The sequence below is a fragment of the Schistocerca nitens genome, chromosome 1 (assembly GCF_023898315.1).
Source record: "Schistocerca nitens isolate TAMUIC-IGC-003100 chromosome 1, iqSchNite1.1, whole genome shotgun sequence".
NCBI classification, from domain to species: domain Eukaryota; kingdom Metazoa; phylum Arthropoda; class Insecta; order Orthoptera; family Acrididae; genus Schistocerca; species Schistocerca nitens.
Window position 1 is genome coordinate 568,238,554 of NC_064614.1, and position 16,520 is coordinate 568,255,073.

A 16,520-nucleotide genomic window follows, 5' to 3' on the forward strand; every position below is an offset into this window, starting at 1 on the left:
CTTGTCAGACAGTGTATAAGATATGTAACAACTAGAGTTCGACGATTCACTTTTTGGCACTGTTAATTTATTGTTAAGAAATCAATTGTAGTACCGTAGTTGTCTGTAAAAGAAGGAGATGAGATTAAAAACAAGCAATACTAACGCAGGATGGAACTTACATCCATTCATGACAACGGCTACGTTAACTTGGTCATCATCTCTGCAAGATTTTCGCACTGTTTCAGCAAACTAAAGACTGACCACTGTGTGTTCCTGTACCAAATTCATCGTCTTCTACTTGTACTTATATATATATATATATATATATATATATATATATATATATATATATATATATATATATATATATATATAATGCAGATTGCGGAACGCAACCAATACACGTCCGCCTTTCATGGAATAGAAACACTAAAAGGTGAAGCGCTCAAGGCCTCATTCGTCTTGAAAAAACCGAATTCTTTTTATATCATTAATCGATATGTGTACATAGAGATTTACAGCCGCCGTGCAGGAGCGGTAAAGATAAAGAATAATAGATTCTGTCACTGCTACGTGACGGTTCATTTCTTTTAAATTACAATTGTTTGATAATACATGCCATCAGGCATTTACTATTGAGCGTATACTAATGTTTTTGAGGTGAAAATTACCATTATTACATGCTATACATCACGTATCCTGTACGTCAACACGTATCAAGTAAAGGTAGCAGATGGCTGCTTTCCAAAAGACGTAGGAAAAGCACAATATCCGATCAGTATTTCAAAACCTTCCACTTATTTACTGGCAACTGCAGCTATACAATCCTTTAATTTGACAACCATGGTCTCCGTCACTCAAAATTACGTTCTACAAATGAATAATTACATGTGTCTTATAATCAAAGGCTATCCCACTTCTTTCTATGGAATGCTTTCTATGGACATATAATTATTATTTTACTTAAATAACCTAGTCCTTACACCACCCAGTAATTACTAAATCAGATTAGAACTTTGGTAAGTTTCAGTGCGAAGAAAGTTTCCCATAGGTACTTCAAATGGTAAATTGTTAAAATAATCGACGTTGTGGCCGTGTAGAAGCAGCCTGTCTCAGGACACAGACTTTGCCGTAGGTAATTCATGCCTCTTGTCTAAGCATTGTGCTAGTCACATCAGTGAGTAGGGGAATGACCTCATTCAGAAAACAATGTTTTTGAGGATACAAGTTGCGCATGGATTGATGTATTTCTTGTGGAAACTCGCTTTCACATATTTGACTCGCTGGTGTAACCATACACCGAGGAAAATCGCCGTGACACCCTCGTAGTACCTCTGCTGCACGAAATTGTGCTTGCGGCGCTAGGCAGTGAGGCAGCTGGGCGCCCTCGTGGTCAGTGGTTTGCGCTAAGCCGTGAGCTCTGCGAAGAAGGGCGCCTCGCAGCTGCCGCGGGCCTCTCGTCAAATACCCGAGCCGCGGCCCGTAATTTCGGTGCGGCCAGCCCAGCCCAGCCCAGGCCAGCCCAGCTTAGCGGGGACCCTGCATTAGCCATTCCGTGTCCAGCGCAGCCGCGCGCCTCCACGCAGGCCGACGGCCTTTCACTGTGCGCACATCAAATTTCGTTCACCCAACTCCACATGCAGCGCAGCACTTCCTACAGCACGCACGACGGTCATTCCAAATATGCAAGCCGTCTGCTCACTTTGAATTTCGGTTTCCTAGTGTAAGGTAAACCCAACACGTATCATCGATACAGTTCTGATCCGTATAAAAAATTAATGAACGCGAAGTAATTGATCAGAACGTACATTCACCGTGCAGTGTAAAAATACTAGATACATTGTCAGCAGACCGAATATGAAAAATCAATTATAAGACTCCACCAAAGGTTATTATTTATTTAATCGTGTCCAAGCCATAGACAACCCACATATTACATATACACACAAATACAAATACAATACACATATGTATAAATAAAACAAACCCAAAATGGGGAGTCACATTACAATATAAAGACAAACATAGTATATATATCATATCACGTCCCGCCAAAATTCAGCGCATTTAACTGCCACTGCCGTAGCGTTCGCCAGATCTTCTTTCCTGCACACTTCCCCCATGTTGCTGCATTCCAGGAGGTGGTCCATTGTTTGGGTCTGTCCTTCCCGTCTCGGTATCCCCATTTACACATGTTTACGTTGCATCTGCCCACCCCAGTCCGTAGGCGGTTGAGGGTTCTCCATAATGGCCATTTTAGTTCATTTTCAGAGACCAATTGTTCGTTGGGTGAGATTAGAGGTGCCAGGTCTCCCGTAGGCAGTGTTGCTTGCCATTTTGACAATCTGGCCTTTTGTTTTGAGGTTTCGAGCGGTTGAACTGAGGTGAGGAAACTCCGTCTTGATTTTAGACTTGTGTGTGGAGGGTTTTGTCCGAAGAGAGGATGGCGCTGGTCGCGCAGCTGCTTGAGGCGCTCTGCTTCGCTTGCTATAGCTCGTCTGATGTTGGGTGGAGCTATGCCACTAAGCAAATAAAGTTGTCTAGCCGGGGTGGGTCTTAGGCATCCCGTGATTACGCGACAGGCATCGTTCAGCAGAGGATCCACTCGTTTCGCATGCGCTGATCTTTCCCAAACTGGGGCAGCGTATTCAGCTACCGAGTAGCAGAGTGCAAGTGCCGACGTACGTAAAGTATGTGGGTCGGCACCTCATTTTGTGGAGATGAGCTTACTCAGGGGGTTGTTTCTTGTTGATAGTTTGTCCCTGATCTTGTCTACATGATGTCTGTAAGTAAGTGTACGATCAAGGCTGACGCCTAAATAACAAGGAGTGCTGCTGAACGCGATCCGTTGGTTGTTCCACGTGATGTTTTGGGTATGTTTGGCGTCTCGGTCTCGAAGATGGAATAGGCAGGATAATGTTTTTGCTGCGTTCGGGCGTAGGCAGTTGGCTTCGTAGTATGGCGTTAGACCGTTGAGGGCATTCGTAAGGCTAATTTCTATGTCGTTAAAGTTCCGAGCCTGCACGGCTATTGCAAGATCGTCCGCGTAAGCAAAGCTCCTAGTCCCTCGTGCAACTGGTTGATCATTCACATATATGTTGAAAAGAGTGGGCACGAGGACACTGCCTTGGGGTAGTCCATTTTTCTGGATACGCCATCGGCTTCGCTTCCCTCCTAGGTTTACGATGAAGCGTCTGTTGCTGAGAAGAGTTGATATAATTTGTATCAACCCGAAATCATTAGTCATAGCGTATATTTTAGTGAGCAGCAGTTTGTGATTTACGGTGTCGAATGCGGATGAGAGATCGACAAGTACGGCTCCAGTAATTAGACGGTTCTCGTACCCGTGCTCTATGAACTGGGTAAGATTCAAGACCTGTCCAGTGCAAGTTTTCCCAGGGCGAAACCCCGCCTGTTCCGGAATTATCTGATGATCAATATTAGGCACAAGTCGATTCAGCAGCATGCGCTCGAACACCTTGTACAAGCAGCAAAGTAATGTTACCGGTCTGAAATTTTTTGGCTCGTCCAGTGGTTTGCCGGATTTTGGAATGGCTATGACCTTGCCCTTTCTCCAGATTTTCGGGATGTTGTTTAGCCGGATACAGGTATTGAAAAGTAGGAGCAGCCAGTTTTTCGTGTACTCGCCAAATTTAAGGATCTGTTCATTCCTAAGTTCGTCTAGCCCTGCTGCTTTGCCAGATTTCAGAGATTTAAGTGCGGACTCTAGCTCTTCGATGGTAAATGGACGGCTGTAGTTGGGATGGTTTTTGCTGGAGTCTTCGTTTTCCCATTAAGATCGAGTTGGTGCGCTATTTGGTTGGCTGTTACTCTTGGTGCTTCCGTTTGCTGCTTAGGGTCGTTATTTAGCTTCTTAATTGTCTTCCAGGCAATCCGGCTAGAATGTTTCGTGTCTACACTTTCAATTAGATGTTGGCATTCTTCTCGGCGATTCTCGATTAGCTGGTCGGTAAGTGCATTTGCAAGTTCAAGAGTTTCTTCAGAGAATGGGTTCTCGTCATACTTTTCCTTATGTGCATCGTATAGTTGCCGGCTGTCTTTCGTTAGGCCCGGTACAAACTCCGTTCTGCAGCCCCTAGGGATAGACTTTCTTGATACATTCTGGACGATTTCTATGAACTTATCGTAGTTGCTGGGTGTTGGTTATAGAGTTTGCAGCTTTTCGTCGATTCCAAGTGCGAAACCTTCCCAGTTTGCCCTCTTGAAATTAAATCTTCGTCGAAATGGAACCTGCACTGGCACCACTGCTGGAGTAACTGTGAGTTTGATGGGTCTATGTTGGGAGTGTGGAATAGGACCCAGGACATCTTTCACGCACTCAGTTACCAAGTTCTGGCTGACGAAGACGAGGTCAGGGTTGTATCCCCTTTGCCACCTGCCGCTGTTAAAAGATGGGGGGAGATGGCGTCGTGTATGAGACAGAGTGATTCAGCATCTGCCCGTGTCTCCACCTTGAGCCCGTCTTCATTAGATTCATTGTATCCCCAGCGTGTATGGTGACTATTGAAGTCACCCATTACAATACTGCCCGTGGGAAGGGGATTATTGCGCGGCAGGTCATATTCGAATGGCGTATTTGGAGGCTTATATATTGATGTTATTGTCATATGATTAGTCTCAACTCTGAGAAGTTCAATGTTGTTTTTGTCTGAATTTTGAAACCCGTCGTAGGCTACTCCCTCTCGTATGAAAATTGCACTTCCGTATTGATCGTCAGGCCGTTCGATTGCCAGTTTCATGCCCGCAATTTTAGGTCTATTGCTGTTTGGGCCTCGGTGCGTTTCCTGTAGGCATAGGACGTGACATTCGTTCGATTTCCACAAATCAGCCAGTATATCCTGTTTGGCAGGTGATAATCCCTCCACATTTATGGAGATGATAGTCAAACGTGGTCTTAAGAAGGACCGATTATGAGAGTCCTCATGCGTTTTGTTCTTTCTTGTAATGGCTTGTTGGTAGCAGAATCAGCAGGACTACAAGTAGTCCTCCCAGGGCCGCGACGTGGACGCTTCTGCTGTGGGCCCTCCACCAAAGGTGAATATTTACTAGTAACAGGACTTAAAGTCGGATGAGTCACGTGCTTCGAAAAATTTCAATATCCATAGTTTATCAAAATGTGTTTATCGCATCCAGCGATATGGAGACAACCTAGGAAGGTGGCTGCGATACTATTTGCATGGCGCACAGCGCCGCCTTCGCCTGACAACTTCAGGGGTTGCAGTAAACCCATCGCATGGAATGGCTAAAAAATGTTTCAAATGGCTCTGAGCACTATGGGACTTAACTTCTGAGGTCATCAGTCCCCTAGACTTAGAACTAATTAAACCTAACTAACCCAAGGACATCACACACATCCATGCCCGAGGCAGGATTCGAACCTGCGACCGTAGCGGTCGCGCCGTTCCCGACTGTAGCGCCTAGAACCGCTAGTCCACTATTAGCTGTTAAATTCATGCAGAGAACAGGAATACGTAAGGAAGTTACTTGTAGTAGGAAACACAGGGCGAAATTTGGCACTTGCTTCTGACAGGTGAGAAAGGCATCCTTTCATAACCCGTTATCACATAATGATCATATAACTGCAACTATACCATACACTAAGTATCAGATCAACGACCAAGGATATTTAAATAGAAGAAACTATGTAATTTCCAACTTTCTAAAGTTAATTCAAAAAGCCATAGGCCGGAGTAATACATAGCCTCCTATCAAAACAAAGGCAAGCAAACCAGTAAACAAACATAAAAGAAGCAAGTAATATACACAATATAAACCGGCTAATAATCTAAGTTGAATGGAAGAGTGAATAACCTGACTTACCTGCTCACTGGATTGAATGATTGAATTTGGATTCGTACCCAACTTTGTGATTGCGTACCTCATAACACAACGAATTCGCAACGACACGTCGAACATGTTTCTGCTCACAGCGTTCACAGCAACCTCAGTCTGTAAATCAATCAGAATTTGACCATGAAATGCAAATCCCCAAGAACACTAAATGAAAGCTCTTTGCAAATAAGCAACCACAGTAATATGATCTTCCTCGCCAAACAGCAAACACAGCGTCGACTCCTTTTAACACCGAACGTCTCACCTACCCCGCGACCCGTATAGACACTTTCGTTCAAACATTTAACCCACAGAACTTTGCCTGGCGGGGAGAGCTACGACTATTGCACTGGACCGGAACCAAAACACACAACTTCTCGAAAGCTTCAAAGCATATACTAGCTAACCAGAGTGTTTGCTGTCGATCCTTGATACACAATACCATCTTTGCATAGCGCCAGAAATAACTGACTCGCGAAGTAGAGTGATAAAATAACCGAAAATTGAAAGTGGCTACCTTATAGGTGACTTTCAACTTATCGGAAACAGAAAGACCTAAAGATGTCTATAAGCAGCAGTTTGAATTGAAATTTGCCGAACTTGTTATTTTCCTCTTGCGTGTCCAGGAAGGACCCATTCCTTGCGACTCCCCAGAGATACTCATTACAGCTAGAGCAATCAAGCAAGTTAAATATTGCAGTAAAGTGTATTTCGAACCTGCAGCTTAGTGGAAATTTATTGGCAGTACTCTCCCCACAGGCGCGGAAGAGATGTTTTTCTGTCGCTGCGGGATCTGCAACCTATCAAATTCACTTGTAATAGGCCATGCCACTAAAGAACATACTGAGTGATAGCCATCTTTCCCCGTGAAAATTCATTACCACGACACCACGTAACATTTCTTTCGTCTGACGATCCACTAATCTCTAGCCCCAGCGCTCACTAGTAGCTTTCCTCAGTGACACGGGCCGGTCTCCCGCACTATTGATGCCTCTGTGGTCCATGTTGTTCCCTGGGCTACCACCGTCACAGCTAATGAAACGCCACGTTCACTAAGACTCATTATCAGCACAAACATTATTGTTACCGATTCCCGTATGACTTTGAAAATGAAGTATAATGAAAACTCTGTCATAATCTCTGTTTGGTTTGCTACTCGAGAACTCGCTTCTTATTCAAACTATACATATTTCAAGGCCGATCTCATCATTAATTTTCCACTTCATTTTGGGTATGGCTCTTATTCTAATGTTCTGACTTCGAAGGCATTAGGGTGCGTCACATCTTGACGCGAAGTTTCTGGAACCTGTAAGTACAAGGCGTGTTCAGATTATTAATTCCCATCGATAAAAACGCAGTTGTTCGTTAGCGAATGGACTGTTTCACGAGGGATTTCATGGTAACAATATAAAGTACCGTAGGAAGAATAAATAGACAGAAAAACATTAAGAACGAATTCAAAAACCTGAAAAAGTCGGCATAGTTTACGAGCCCGTTTCTAGAGCATTTGCGAAGAATTAACATGGACAGCCAAAGTAACGGCATTTGACGGCCCAACCAGCCTTCTCTCCCAGACACATTACTCATTATATATAGATGAACATGACTCAAATGCTACACCTGAAACATACTAGACAGTGCAGTGAAAAACTTTTTATTCTTCTTCACTTCATGTACTAGACAAATTCTCTGTTTCCGTAAGCCCTCCCTACATTTCTTCTTCTAGTGTATCTATAATTGAAAGCTATTACAGGGAGCAGTTCTCCACTCATATGGTATACATATCCCCTCCGTTCTCCTTCATTTTCTTTATTTTTTCGTTTAAGTTGTACCTTTCTACATCTTTCCTTATATCGCCATTTCTTTCACATCCTTCTCTTGTACACTCTTTGACATAAAACTTGACCGGCGGCCGGCCGCTTCAGGGGCTAAGTCCGCGCCGATCGCGACATGGGACAAAAAAACTGGCCAACTCGCTAATTCTCTAAGTCCGGTTATCTGCACAATCTGGCAACACTGTAGACTGCGGCACTTCCTGGAGGAAAACTTGTCCCATGATAGAGAAACTCTAGGCTGATTACGCCTGTGGTCTAGCGGTAGCATGCGTTGTTTCTGTTTATAATGTCAGTGGATCGAGAGCAGCTGGCATAAAATATTTTTATAGCTTCTTCTGTCTGAATGCTGAAGACGTGAATGTAATGGTAGCGCAGATTCAATCTATTTCGCTTTGTGACACACCGATATCCAGTAACGATTTTGCGGCAGATTTCCTGCAGACTGTCCTCTTCTGGACGCCGTATGCGGCAAAGCCCCGGGATCCATTTGCTGGCTACTGGCAGCGGCCGTGGCGACAAGCAGCGGCGCTGCACTCCCCCGTTCTTTATCGAAAGCGCCTGCTACCGCTCATCGCTTTTGATGATTTAAAACGCTTTATTATTAAATGTTGCTCCACAGAAAATTTCTACAATTTCCATTCACGCTCAAAAGCAACGGAGACAGACGCCCTGATTAGTAGGCGGGTATTATATTACATTAATCGGCAAGATCTGAGTATGGCCCGAAATTAATTTTATAGACTGGGACGAAATTAAACCACCTCACTACATTCGATGAATTTATGAATGCTTCATACCTCGTTTCTTTTCCTTTCAAACTCAATTATTTGTGCAACTTTTGGTCAATGTTTGGATGTTTTCGTCAAGCCAGAGTGAGCGTCTGTGGTGTAAAGTGTATTACAGTTCTTGTTTCATTCCTTATGGTAAGTCTATGCGATAAACTGTGTGAATACCTTGCAATGCATGCTCTGTAGCAGTGCAGGAACACTGCACATTTGGAGTTCCATGTATGGGTTCATGAAGTATTTATTGTTGATCGGAAGTGATAGTTAAGGTCATCAGATTTAAACCAGAAAAATTTGTCGTTTTGAAGGTTTCAGAGAACGGAAAGGAATTGCTAACGCCGGTGTTAGAAAACGTCTACAGTTAAATGCTATTGCAAAAATTTAGAAGAAAGGAACTATATTAATGAACATGTGCACTTCATAAACAACCTTCTGACATGTTAGACCTATATGACGAACAAAGCTCAAATTTATATCGTTGACAGTCGGTTTGAATCTTTTCAGGGTCTATTTTACAGTGAAGCACCTTGGAATTTGCAAAGCAGAAATCCATGATATTAACTTAATTTACTAAGTCGAAATCGGACGAAGATTGATGTTTAAAGGCATTCTTCAGATTTCGCATAAGAAATTTTTACTAGCAGTTTGCAACTCTATTAATTAAAATGGAAAATAAAAGGTTGTAGTCAGCGGCTTCTACCGTGATTCGAACTGCTATGTCTTATAGTACAAGCACTGCAACGCACAAGGGAACCTCTGAGCTAACGACAAACTGGCGGCCAGAGGCGGAATATAGTCACTGCCATGTTGCCTGAGCCTCAAAACGCAACCTTAAACACACGAACAGAGGAGGTGGAGATTACTGTTTTAACGTCCCGTCGACAACGATGTCATTAGAGACGGAGCACAAGCTCGGATTAGGGAAGGATGGGGAAGGAAATCGGCCGTGCCCTTCCTAAGGAACCATCCCGGCATTTGCCTGAAGCGATTTAGGGAAATCATTGAAAACCTAAATCAGGATGGCCGGGCGCGGGATTGCACCGTCGTCCTCCCGAATGCACACACAAACAGGTGTTACTTATGTGAAGAACGCCGTTCTTGGAGTCCAGAAATTAAATATACTTTCTAATTGTGTCATCTTGCAGTGGATTATATCGTACGAGTCTTCGATGTGGAAAACGAATGTCAAGTGAATTTAGCGAGGTAACGCCGACCTACACCCGGAAGTAAATGCACTATCAGAGTGTTGACAAATACTTGCTACGACGCTGCCATTTCTAGGCTCTCTGACGAGGCAGCTCTTCAGCGAAATGCTTGCCGTGATTCTCCGATACGGTTCTTCAGAGTGGAGACGCGCGCGCACGTTTGGTTTTTATGCGGCGTTCTCCCCTGATGGTTTCTGACGTCGCCTTGTGGGCTATGTATACATATGAGACATTCAATTATCATTAATCCAGAATGATACAAGTTTCAGCTTCCGGCGTGGAAGAAGGCTGTTGACGCCGACATTATATCATTTCAACGTAGGGAAAGCAAAACGGATCATTCAATGTTTCTCATTCAACATAAAGCATGTGAGATAATTTTCCGTAACGTTCATAATCATCTAAAAATACAAACGAAGTAAAAATACACCGGAAGCTTATTCGAATTGAATATAACGCTTTGCACCTCGATGTCGAATTTGTCCACTTGCAATCTTTTGCAGCATACACATAGAATGTCATGATTACCACGAGAATGAAGAAATATGTTGGTAAGGATGGAAGCAAGAAGAGACGCAGTCAACAAATATTCTATTCCTCATGGCATTCATTTCATTTGACACGTAAGAAGAGGTAAAGCGGGAATTTACTTTCGTTAACACGAAAGATATGCCGCACATATTGATAACGAGGAAGTCTGCGTCTTCATACCTTTCCTCCTTGAAATCTGTATGCTCTATTATATACTAAGTAGCCCGATCATTGTTTCAGTAATGTTACCCTCTTGTTTGACCCCGTAACGATGAACAGATTCCAAATGCATGTCTCCCTTCCTGGGTTGTTTTTTGTGTTTTATTGCTTGGAATTCCTGAAGCAGACCACTGTGCCTTCCCCCCTCGTGGGTTAGGTCTCAAAACTAAACCGCTTTGTATCCAATGGCATAATTTATTCAGACAGCATCAGCATAAGACTATCAAACAAAGCCTTCCATTTACAGTTGCAGCACTCTAACCAGCACTGACCAAAGTGTAATCCACGGTCATGGTCCTAAATTACCAGCTGTCTGCTACTGTGGCAAAGTCCGTACTACACTTTCGATTCCGCAGCACCATTTTATCTGGTAACACTGTGTAGTTGCACAGTTGTGCTACCAGGTCTGTCCTCACACTGTCAACTTTATGTATCTCACTTTTCCTGTAGCGTAGATCACGAGGAGCCGAAGTAAATGAGTGTATTCTGCATGACGTAACATTCAGTATTCCCTTCTTTCATAGCCACTCTTCATGTGCATCGATACCAAATAGGAATGCGAAAACTCTTGCGAGTGAGAGAATGACAATAACAATCGTAACAAGAACAAGCAAATAATGAATGATGTTTATTCCAACGCAGAACGAGAATGGCTTTAAATATAAAAATCTGTATCTATATCTATATCCATATCTATTGATCTTTGAGTTGGCACAATGCAAATATATTCTTAGCATTTAGTTACTGAATTTAGTTCTGGATGTTTGCAGAGAAAAGGAAAAGTCGGTACTTCTCGCTAGTGTAATATAATGTGAACCAGCAACTACCCTTTCCTTAGAACACGACTCAAGCGGGTCCTCAAGTAGGTAGCAAGGCACTGCTGCATTCTGTTCCCTGACATTGCTCTGATGACGGTTAATGCAGATAGTTCCGATTATGAAATACAAAACGTATTGCAGGTTAGTTCCTAGGATAGTAACATTAAATTTGCGTTGTAGACGGCACATGAACGTGACGACTATCCATATTACTCATCAATATAAAAAGACAATATTTTGGGAATTTAGCAGGATTACTCGAATTCTGAAATTGGGTGACTGACTGCACAGGTGCTAAACGTCGTCAAGAGTATACGATGTCCTAATCGCATTAGGAATATGAAGATCGTCTTCGACAGCTCGCAACTTTCACATTGCTATCTCCACCCTACTCCAGACAGCCCTCGGTGGAGTTGCACTACGTTGCCGATGTTATGGAAGGCCTTCAAACCGACAACAGACCACATATTGAAAAATACAAGCGAATTCTCTTGCAGCGTAAGCTTATTGTAACTAATCTAAAAATTATTGGAGAGGAACATTGTCCTATTCAAAAAAAGTAAAATGTTACACACTGTTGACGTCAAACGGACATTATCTATGTCCTGTCTTGTGTCCTACTCATCTATAATATCAAGTGTACTATGAAAATGATTATATATAATGGATGATAGGGTAATGCATTGATACCAGATGGTGGGGGCCGGCCGGTGTGGCCGTGCGGTTCTAGGCGCTTCAGTCTGGAACCGCGTGACCGCTACGGTCGCAGGTTCGAATCCTGCCTCGGGCATGGATGTGAGTGATGTCCTTAGGTTAGTTAGGTTTAAGTTGTTCTAAGTTCTAGGGGACTGATGACCTTAGAAGTTAAGTCCCATAGTGCTCAGAGCCATTTGAACCATTTGAACTATTTAACACAAAATGACATTAAAAATTAAAGTTATTCACGAGCAGCTAGTTGAGAATATGTATGAACATTAAATGACACGACGAACTGAAATAATACGACGAAGAGTTCAGCGCTCACTGGGAATAGAGCCCCACACATATCGTTGTTGACTACACACAAAGAGACGTCAGCTACCGAATTTTTCTCCACCAGCTGCTCAGAATAGCATCTTGAACTTACAGTCATCTCGCAAATAGTTCTGTCTCTCACTGGGAGTTAGAAACGTCAGATATCGTTAGTGTTGACAACGAATGAAAATACATTAAAAATCAAAATTATTATCCACCAGCAGATAGGTGTTCTCATGATAGAGCTTGATAATACATAATTAAATCTTTAGTGCCGGGCCAAGATTCGATCCCATTCACGCGTAATATGTGAAGGTGTTGAGGAATCTGCAGTTTTGAACAAACAACAAATTGTAGCCGAGCTGTATTGCCACGAAGGGATCAAATTCCGCGTTAAGGGCGGTCTGAGTTGCATTCCCAGTTTAGAACCAATTTTATCGACATACAGAAGCTCAAATAAAAGATGGAATAAGTGTCCTGTGACCATACATAGCGTTTGTGTCGTCACTTCAAATAAATAACTAGTATAAGAAAGGTTACTGGTGATAGAGTTTCTACATGTCGCCACTCCAGACTTTATTGTGGTTCAACCTACCGTCTACTTGGTAAAGAAGGAATATCATCTTTAATGTGAATTTTCAGACCACGCAGCCATTATATCTCCTTCACTTGGTGTAGCCAGGAGAGAATGGAATCTGTCTCTCCCTATCTAAAATCATTGACGGAAGTGGGAATCGAACCCAGACCATAGGTACAACAACCTACCATCCGTCCAACAGACCACGAAATCCTCTTCTCTGCGAGTCATTTTTCTATCGTAACGCAGTTGCGCCACACTGGATGAGAATTCTGACACACAGGCTCCCTGTAGTAATTTGCAGCATGTTCAGTAAATTCATTTACTTGGTTGACCGAATCACCATGAACTAGCTGCCTCGGCTACCCAGTGCATACATTCGACTATTTTGTAATCACAGAAATAAAATCACGTAACTGCCACCTACACACAACTGCCAACAGTGTAGGATGCAGAAGTTTAAATAGGAAGTGTTCCTTTCCACTTGAGCTATTCTATTGCGCTATCTGTTACTAGAAAACGTCGTTCAGTCCAAAAGAAAAGCTGTAACTGTTTGTCTCTCAGAAGTCTGGCCATATGCATAATCTCACAGTGCTGTGGAATCCAAAAGTTCTGGAGGAATAGTTGCCGAGCTCTGGAGCTGCTGTAGCTACGTGTCAGCTTGTAGCATAGATAAGATGTCGCGAGTTCGAATACATTCAGTGCTACATTTTGTAAAACGCAATTCTGCTCTCTGCTGAAGGTATCAATCTAATGGAACTTTGAACATAATTCCCTTCACTTTTCAACCGAAAGTAGTCGCATGTGGAAAAAGGGCTAACTACTGTGACATTTTGTTCTATTCAGGTTTAATAGACAGCAGGCAGCAGATGCATCTCGAAGATGTGCAGGGAGAGCGCATCGTGCCATAATATGTCAGAAAAGTATTTTCTACATTAGCCGTCGTGTGGTAGTGATATTTTATTCTTCTTCAAACTTTGTTTGACAGCTTTAACTCAGAACAAGTTTTCTACATGCATGTAATCAATAAACTGCATGTGCATTGTCAGACTGTCATAGGTAACATCAGAGAATTCGCATATATCGTTGATGATTAATTTCTCTCTCATGTTTACTATTGTTTTAACAACACTAAAGGAAACCTTACGAAAATTGTGCACTGTATTATAAGAAATGAAATAAAACTAACCATGATAACCTTACGACGAAAGTATCTGTACACAAGCATGCCTCTATCGACACGAATTAGTAAAATACTACTCACTTAGATTTTGATTGGGTCTGTGTTTAATTGGTATGCTGTGTCATACTCAAGAGGTATGCAAATGTGGCATTTCATAAATATAGTTACGTATTCCTAGAAACCCAAAATTCGCTTGTCAGCAGCGGAAAGAGGCCTTACCTGTTGTGCAGCATTGTAAGTTTTTCAACATTGCACTATGAGCTGAAAGCATTTTCTTGCGATTTCCTTATTGATGTTTGATCTGACTGCTTGTAGCTCTTTCACAGAAGGGATAAAAACGTTACAGTCAGTGAGACTGGAACTGCGAACCGTAACAGACGCTTTTTCACAGGTCAGCACGTTACCACAGAGCTGGCGAGAAGGTATGGGTCTTATCTTCCTATTACGAGGGCAATAGTAACTAGAACTCGTAAACCGCTATTTGAAGGTCGAGATTAGTTGCGGTTTCCACCTGCAACGACTTTCCTGGGCTGAAAACCGTAAATTTTCAATCTTTTGTCACCCTTCAAGCGATAATAACTCAGATTATGCAATGGAAATGACAGGTAAAATCAAGTGAACTTTGAGGCATAATTCCGTGCACACCAGGAAGTAACTCGTCGATCACAGAGTTGCCAAACATACGTTGCCTTGTTGCCAAATCTCAGTTACAGTACCAGCAGGAAGAAGACGAACCGATGTGATCCTACAGCGGTCTGGGAAGTGACCATAGCTGGTGTCTCCAAGTCGCGGCTGCTACGACCTGGAATACGTAATGCGTCTGATTCGCTTTCTGTAACTAGGTTTAGGGACTGGAGCGTAGTTACTAATAATACTCAGAACTGACTGCAAACTGAGCATCATAAATCAGTAACTCTCATTGTTGTTTTTATATTTCTTTCGTAAGTGTACTCAAAACTAAGAAAGTCATTCACAGGCGTTTTCGTGCCTCGCCGATAGTCGAGCACAACACACAAATAAAAATAAAAAAGAATGTCTGTGCGTGTGTGTGTGTGTGTGTGTGTGTTTGTGAGAGAGAGAGAGAGAGAGAGAGAGAGAGATAAATAAAAAGCAATGAGAGAGAGTGTAAAAAATTGTTGTAAAGAAATTGAATCATGGTATTTAAAGAAATCTTTCATTAAAATGACACGTTCCACATCATTACGAAATGTCGTATTCATGATCTATGGAACAAGAGTTAATCTAATCTAATCTAATCTAATCACATCATATTGATGATTAGCCATGAAGAGTCATGAATTACCGAAATTTTGGCCAATACCAGTAACCAAATCTAAACTTGAAAATAAAAGACGACAATTTTTGTAATAAACCGTGACTCCTATCAAGACCCTTTCGTCCCTGTTATCTAACCACGAAAGATGTCTGATATACCTCCATTCTGAAGTAACAAAGTGTGCATGCATTTAAAGATGAAGTGCATGATGTGAAGTTCTGTGACGGAGATACGAACCCAACACGTAATCCGATTGTTAACTAAGAAAAATCAAATGTTACGTATCGGTTTTTCTTACGAGCCGCTAGGTGTCTGAATCTAAAATAAGGATACAAACTTTTGTGCCTAAGCGACACTCGAACTGCACACCTACCGTGCATCCACGAATATAGCTTAAGTACCAGTTGCTTACTCATGAACAGTAAGACGTGTGCGTGTCTGACCAGAAATAACGACACCTGTTGCAATTGTTGGAAACACATGAACAGACATTGAAATTGCGCGTTAATTTTCACTAGCAGGTGGGTGTGCACTTGATAAAGCTAGAAATGAAATTATGAATATTTTTGTACTGGATCAGGTTTCAGACCCACATACTTACCTTTGGAGGAGACCTAGAGAAGATTGCAGTCTTGGGAAAAGGAACGAAATGACTGAACTATACTGTTCCGAGAGATTCAGATCCTCGAAAGAGGAGATACGAATTCGAATCACAGTCCAGCACCAAATTTTTAAACGTCTCTAGTTCAATCAAGTACAAGTAAAATAAGAGCCCTGTCCCTTTAAATGGCTATCGGTTCATCAAATAAAATAAAATTTTCTAATGTAAGTAAGCTTACTGTCGACTGTATTTCTGTTTACCATGACTTCCGCTGTGTCATTTCCCAACGTAAACCGGCTCTGCCCAGTTGGTAATGAAGGAACGTGATGTTTAATGCGGATTCTGGATTATAACGTCTTTCTCTTGAGGTTACCAGAGGTAAAATAAATCTGTTTGTGCCTCTTAAAAGTAAATGCCTGAACCCACGCATTGCACCTGTGATAGCTCGTTCCACCATACCATTGTGGCCACATTACCCAGCCCCAAGAGTGTGCTGTAACGAATGATGTGCTTAGCTTAAAAAATTAGTCACGGTGGAAAAAATGCGAGTCTATTAAATGGTCAAGTAGAAGCAAGCTTCTGACGCAGAGATTATGCTATTCTCATGTCAGCAGGATGTAAAGACTCTTCTAGGCATCATA

At 42.3% G+C, this 16,520-nt stretch overlaps 1 protein-coding gene across 1 annotated transcript in view; it reads left to right on the top strand.

The window, feature by feature from the left end:
* The window catches only part of LOC126236399 (cyclic nucleotide-gated cation channel subunit A), a 587,655-nt gene that overhangs the window by 66,457 nt on the left and 504,678 nt on the right, over nt 1-16,520 (top strand). The gene's annotated exons all lie outside the window — the stretch shown is intronic.